The sequence below is a fragment of the Prionailurus bengalensis genome, chromosome E2, assembly GCF_016509475.1.
Source record: "Prionailurus bengalensis isolate Pbe53 chromosome E2, Fcat_Pben_1.1_paternal_pri, whole genome shotgun sequence".
Taxonomy (NCBI): Eukaryota; Metazoa; Chordata; class Mammalia; order Carnivora; family Felidae; genus Prionailurus; species Prionailurus bengalensis.
The window spans coordinates 12,747,477-12,755,072 of NC_057352.1; positions in this window are offsets into that span (position 1 = coordinate 12,747,477).

Consider the following 7,596-nt stretch of genomic DNA (forward strand, 5'->3'; position numbering starts at 1 on the left):
CGTTGTTTCTGGAGATTTTCTCTATTCCTTTCCAGTCTTTGTCACTTTGGGTCTTTCCTTCCCACTCAAAGAGTCCTCTTTAATATTTCTTGCAGGGCTGGTTTAGTGGTCAGGAACTCCTTCAGTTTTTCTTTGGGAAATTCCTTATCTCTCTTTCTATTCTGAATGATAGCCTTGATGGCTAGAGTACTCTTGGCAGTAGATTTTTCCCATTCAGCATGCTGAATACATCATGCCACTTCCTTCTGGCTTGCCAAGTTTCTGTAGAGAGATTTGTTGCTAGCCTTCTGGGTCTTTGCTTATAAGTTGGGGACTTCTTTTGTCTTGCTGCTTTTAGGAATTTTTATTTATCACTATATTTTGCAAATTTAACTACAGTATGTCTTGGCCTGTTTTTATTTTGATGGGAGTTCTCTGTGCCTCCTGGATTTGTATGTCTGTTTCTTTCCTGAGATTAGGGGATTTTTCAGCTATAATCTCTTCAAAGAAAACCTTCTGTCCCCTTTCTCTTTTATTCTTCTTCTGGGACTCCTATGATATGATCTCTTTTATTCTTCTTCTGGGACTCCTATGATATGAATGCTGTTATGTTTGATGGAGTCATTGAGTTCCATGTCTACTCTCACGATCCATCATTCTTCTTTCTCTCTTCGGTTCAGCCTTATTATTTTCCATAATTCTATCTTCTATATCATTTATTTGTTCTTCAGCTTCTTCCATCCCAGTGGTCATTACATCCAGCTGGTTTCAAATATCAGTTATTGCATTTTTCATTTCTGCCTGATTGGTTTTTCTTAATGGTTATTTATTTTGAGAGAGAGAGAGAGAGAGAGAGAGAGAGAGAGAGAGAGAGACCATGAGTGGGGGAGGGGCAGAGAGAGAGGGAAAGAGAGAATCCTTAGCAGGCTCTGCGCTGTCAATGTGGAGCTCGATGCAGGGCTTGAACTCACGAGCCATGAGATCATAACTTGAGCTGAAACCAAGAGTCAGATGTTTAACCAATTGAGCCACCCAGGCACCCCTATGCCTCGTTGATTTTTAGCTCTTTTATCTCTGCAGTAAGACTGTCCCCGATGTCTTCCATGATCTTCTCAAAACTAGCAAGTATCCTTATGATTGTTGTTTTAAAATCTGTGTCAGGCATATTATTTGTATCTGTTTGGTAGGTCTCTGGCTATGACCTTTCCTTATTCTTTCTTTTGGGATGAATTCCTCCATCTTGGCATTTTGTCTAGGTCTCTGTCTTCTTCCCTGTGTTAGAAAATTCTGTTATGCCTCCTGCTCCTGAGAGTAATGGCTTTATGAAGAAGAGGTCATATAATTTCTAGGCCCTGGCACTTCAGGAAGTGTCTCTGGTGTATGCCACATGCACTCTGCTGCTGTGTTTTGGCCACTCCCTCAGGTCTGCTTGCCTACAGTGGGGAGTGTTTGGACCTTGGCCAGAATGTGGTGACTTTTAACTAGCTGTGCTCTCATCTGCTTGTTAAATGATACCTGATGTTATTTCCACTAGAACGGAAACTTTATAAAACCCTGTGGTCAGCAGACATGGTGTGTGCAGGGGTTTGTGCTGGTCTTCTTGGGAAGGGACCCACTGTGCTTGTCCTAAGGCACACTTGCTGTAGAAAAGCAGTACCAGCAGAACACAAAAGGGAAGGACTTGGTGTAAGCAGATTAAGCAGCCAGTGTTGGTGCTGTGCTGTTTACTGATTTGTTTATGCAATGGAGGGAAATGGCACCAGCCAGCTCTTTTGTGTCTGGAGATGGATGACTGTGCTTGCTGCTCTCAAGAAAGCCCTCCCAGAAGAGCAAATAATTTCCCCTTGTGCATCCTAGGCATTTTTCAGATCGCTGTTTTCACACTGTCTCTGGGTTGCTTGCCTTGCCTGAGGCAGGTCAATACACTTTGGGCTCTCTCCCAGCCAAACCTGCTTTGTTTTTGTTTTTAAGTTTATTTATTTATATTGAGAGAGAGCAAAAGCTCAGGAGAGGCACAGAGAGAGAGAGAGAGGGAGAGAGAGAATCCCAAGCAGGCTCCATGCAGTATCACAGAGCCCAGCTCAGGGCTGGAACCCATGAACTGTGAGATCATGACCTGAGCCAAAATCAAGAGTTGGATGCTTAACCAACTGAGCCACCTAGGTGCCCCAAGCCTGCTGACTTTTATAACTCCAAACTTTAGGGACCTGGTGTGGCAGTGACTTGCACTGCTCTTCCAGGACAGGTTCTCACCAGGCTGGGACTGATGCAGGTTTGACTCAGAATGGCAGTCATGCCATAGTGCAGGGCTATGAGATTTGGAGCAAAGCAGGTTAAACAGCCAGTGTCCAGGTTAGCCATCCTCAGTAGGTGTCTTTGCACCTATGCTGAGGGGTGGAGGAGGGAAATGCCACCCACCGGCTCTTTTGTCCCTGGAGAGGCAATGCGACTTCTCACAGATGCACTCCAAGGAGAGGGAACAGTCTCTCCCATGCGCCTTAGGTGATCCTCAGATAGCACCATCTGCCCTGGGGTTGCTTGTCTGCCTTTTCTCCCGGAGTAGGGCAGTGACCTCAGGCCTCCATCCCAGCCTAGAATTCCAGCCACAGACCTCTAAAATTCCAGTATTTGAGCTCTGCTCATTGCAAAAACTCAGGAAAACCAGCCCTTCTAATTTTCCTAGCCAATGGCTTTGGGGAAGTGTTCTCTTTGGGCCTACCTCTGTGCACTCCACTTTCTCTCACCTTCCTCTGTAGCCAGGGTTCCTTCCCCTCCACAGTACCCATGATCCAATTCCCCCCACCTCAAACTATGTCTCCACACTTCCTATCTTCCTTGATGTGGTCTCTCCTCTCCCTCTAGTTGTGCAGTTTGTTCTATCAGTCCTCGGGTTGATCTCTTGGGTATTCAGAATGATTTTTTTAAAGTTTATTTATTTATTTTGAGAGAGAGAGAGACAGAGAGAGAGAGAGAGGAAGAGAGAGAGAGAGAGAGAGAGAGAGAGAGAGAGAGAGCGCAGGAGAGGGGCAGAGAGGGAGAGACAGAATCCCAAAAGAATCCCGACATGTGTGGCTTGATCTCACAAACCATGAGATCATGACCTGAGCCTAACACTAAACTGACTGAGCCACGCAGGCACTCCAGGTTTTCAGAATGATTTGTAGTTATCTAGCTATGTTCGAGGGAAGAAGCAAGCCTAGGTTCCTCCTACTATGCTGCCATCTTAGCTCCCCTGAAAGTGATTTTTCTGAAGACAGCACAGTTGAGTCATGACTTTATGTACCATATGACAAACATTCCTTTTACTCAGTATATTTAGACTTTAATTATTGATATGGTTTGATTTGGGTTACCATTTTATTATTCTCTGTCCTTTTCTGTTTCTATGCTCCATGTTTTCTATCTTCTTCTGCATTGTTTGCGTATTTTTGGGTATTCCATTTTTATTTATATATTGTCTTTTTAGTCTATTACTTTGGTTTGGTGTTTTATTGTTTTGTTCACTTATTTTAGTGTTGGTCTGGGAAATATATATATATATATATAATCACAAACTCGTGTGTGTGTGTGTGTATAAACTTTTGCATACTACTTTGAGTAAATATTTTATGACTTGACATAAAACATGGAAACTTTACAACCTTCCTTCAGGTCCTTCTGTCATCTCTCTTTATGGTATAGCAGCCATATGTATTATATGTATCTACATTGAAAAATCATACCAGGGGGCATCTGGGTGGCTCAGTCAGTTGAGCATCCAATTCTTGATTTCAGCTTGTGTTGTGATCCCAGGGTCATGGGATTGACCCCCACCTTGGGCTCCACACTGAGCATGTAGCCTGCTTGAGATTCTCAATCTCTCTCTCTCTCTCTCTCTGTCCCTCCCCCACTCATGCTCTCTAAAATTAAATGAAAAAAAAAAACTTATTATTTAAAAAAATCATACCAGACATTGATTTTTTTATTCAATCATCATGCATATTTAAAGAATTTAAATGGAGAAATACCATATTATATTTAGTTAAATTTTACCATTTCTGTTGCTTTGCTTTCCTTCCTGAGATTTTTCATCTAGTATCATTTCTCATCTGCATTTCTTTTACAGTAGGTCTGCTGGTGACTAATTCTTAGTTTTCCTTCATCATTTTGTCTTCACATTTGAATTTTTTTCCCAGATATAGAATTTTGGATTGACAATTCATTACTTCCAGCATATTTAAAATGTTGTTCTACTGTCTTCTCACATACATAGTTTCTAATCAGAAATATGCAGTGATGTGAAACATTGTTCTCTTATTTATAATGTGAAAATTTTTTCTACTAGCTTTTTTTTTTAATTTTTTTTCAACGTTTTTTATTTATTTTTGGGACAGAGAGAGACAGAGCATGAACGGGGGAGGGGCAGAGAGAGAGGGAGACACAGAATCGGAAACAGGCTGCAGGCTCCGAGCCATCAGCCCAGAGCCTGACGCGGGGCTTGAACTCCCTCCCGGACCTCGAGATCGTGACCTGGCTGAAGTCAGACGCTTAACCGACTGCGCCACCCAGGCGCCCCTACTAGCTTTTAAGAATTTAAAAATCTATCTTTGGTCTCTTCTCTTATAGTTTAACTATTATAAGTCCAGTGACTTTCTTTTATTATAACATGTTTGGGTTTTATTGAGTTGTTTGAATATGAAAAATGTCCTTTTGTTTTTAAAAAAAATTTTTTTTCAACGTTTATTTATTTTTGGGACAGAGAGAGACAGAGCATGAACAGGGGAGGGGCAAAGAGAGAGGGAGACACAGAATCGGAAACAGGCTCCAGGCTCTGAGCCATCAGCCCAGAGCCCGACGCGGGGCTCGAACTCACGGACCGCGAGATCGTGACCTGGCTGAAGTCGGACGCTTAACCGACTGCGCCACCCAGGCGCCCCGAAAAATGTCCTTTTGAATCTGAAAAACTGGAGAAGTTTTCAACTACGATTCCTCCAAAATTTATCTTATACCTCTTTCTTCTCTCCTTCTGGAATTCCAACAACACGTATATTAGGCTTTTTGATACGGGTCCAAAGGTCACTATGGCTCAGTTGAGATTTTTCTAATTTTTCTTTTCCTACTTCAGATTGGATACTTTCTACTGATCACTTTTAAAGTTTACTGAGCTGCCTTCGTCATCTCTATCTGCCATGATGCTCTTTGAATTTTTAAGTTTGCCATTTTATTTTAAAGTTTTAAAATTTCAATATGGTTATTTCTCTCCTGAGAACTTTTATATTTCCATTCATTTCAAGAGTGTTTACTTCTGCTTCATGGAAAATGGTTATAATACTTGCTTTATTATTGTAACAAAATAATCTTTGGTAATTCAAACATCTGGAACATTTAGGGGTTGGCATCTCTTAATTGTCTTTTCCCTTGAAATTGGTCAGATATTCCTGGCTCTTGTGTATCAGGTAATTTTGGATTGTATCCCAGACATTAAAAAAATTTTTTTTTCTTGAGACAGAGACAGCGTGAATGGGGAGGGGCAGAGAGAGAGGGAGACACAGAATCCGAAACAGGCTCCAGGCTCTGAGCTGTCAGCACAGAGCCCGACGCGGGGCTGGAACCCACAAACCACAAGATCATGACCTGAGCCAAAGTCGGATGCCCAACCGACGAAGCCACCCAGGTGCCCTCCCAGACATTTTTAATGAAACATTAAGAGACTGTGGTTCCTATTAAAATCTCTGGAGTATATCAACTTTTTTTGTTTGTTTTAGCAGGCAATCAACTGGATTAGGTTCAAATCACAAAGTCTGCCTCACTCTCTGTATGTGTTGGTTCCAAAATTTTGAATATACTGTTTGGGTCTGTCATTCACTAAGCCACTTAGAAATTAGTTGAGTTCTGAGCAATGTCTTTTCTGCACTTCTTTGGGTATATTCTGTGAATGTGCAGCTTATGGGTGACCCTCAAATTTTATCAGTTCATCCACAGAACTAAAGTGTCTCCTTCAGCAATGTCCTCTTCTCAATCTCCTCTTGAACTTTGGATCCTAAAGGCCCTCTTTCAAGTTTATTTGAACCAAAAGATTAGATTCTATCAGAGTTTTAGCCTCATACCCTATCACATATTTCTACACTACCAGATGACAATGTTGGGGTTACAGTGGTGAAAGTGAAACATACATTGGCCATTACTCCCACACTCTACATAAGAAAAGCTCTTTTCTCAGTTCCTGTATCTAGAGAAATGGGTTTTAACTCACGACTTCATATGCACTGACGTTAGTGCAGTTCCACCAATGGTGCTGGCCTTGGGCAGGCACCAGGAAAGGGGCGGAAAAAAGGAAAAAAAGGGGATTACCCCCCCTCCATACTCTCAAGAGTCACAGGGGCCCTCTTTTCTAGTGCTTGGGTCAGAAGATAAGCTTCTCTCAGAATTTTTACCTCTCTGTTCTCAGGTGTTTCCCAATTTGGCCAACCATTAGTTTAAAGCCAGGAGATAAAAGGGGGGAATAGTAATAGTAATAATAATAATAATAATAATAATAATAATAATAATAATAATAAATGGATTCACCATGCCACACTAATCAATCTTGAAGTTTTGACTTCCCTCCTTAATCTTCCTGCTATTATTTGCTTTTCAAAGCCCTCAGGTAGTTGCTCTTTGTATTTTTCTCAGAGTTTGATTGTAATCCATGGGGAATATAGGCTGTAGTGGACTTTATCTTAGCTGCACCTGAATTGTTCCATTTATTTTTATACTTTATATTGAACTTATTAAATATGTTACATTTACATATGTTTTAAATTACACAACAAAATGTTATAGTTTTGTTTAAACAGTCATGTGTTTTAAAGGCACTGGGGAAAAAAAAGATAACCCACACATTTACTGTTTTGTGCATACTTCTTTTCTTCCTAAAAATGTTTTCATTTGATATCTTTCCCTTCGGCCTGCAGAAATTCCTTTAGCATTCTTTGTAGTTAAGGTCTTTTGATGATGATAAACTCTCTTTTTAATCTAAAAATATCTTCATTTGGCTCTCGTTATTGAAGGATTTTTTACTGAATAATTTGGGGTTACTCTTTCTTTTCTTTCAGCCCTGTAAGTATGTTGTTCAATCGTCTTCAGTCTTTCAATTTTTTAATGACAAGTCGGCAATCATTTTTGTCATTTATACACCTTCTTTCACAAATCTCTCTTTATATTTGCTTTAAGACAGTTTTATTATGTTGTGCCTCCCTGTAGTTTTCTTTGTTATTCATCCTTCTTAGAGTTCATGGAACTTCTGGGATTTATAAATTTATATTTTTCACTTAATTTTTATTCAAAGGATTACTGTATCCTAGAGGATGGCATTCCAGCCTTGCAAAGTATGGCCTCCAACCTGGCATGTTAGCTGTGTCTTCAAAGGGCCTTTTGATGCTTTATCCGGTTGGCAGTTTTTGGTTGGTATAATATATAATACCGTGGAACATACGGTCATGAGTCCACTCCTGCATCTCCTTTAGAGAAAAGTAGGTTCCTGGTTGGATGGAATGTTATTGGGATCCATGACAACAGTCAAAAGCTCTGTAAGCCTTCATATGCTAGGGCTAGCTGAAGACTTTGTGGACAGGAAAGGTAAACCCATAATCAGAATAT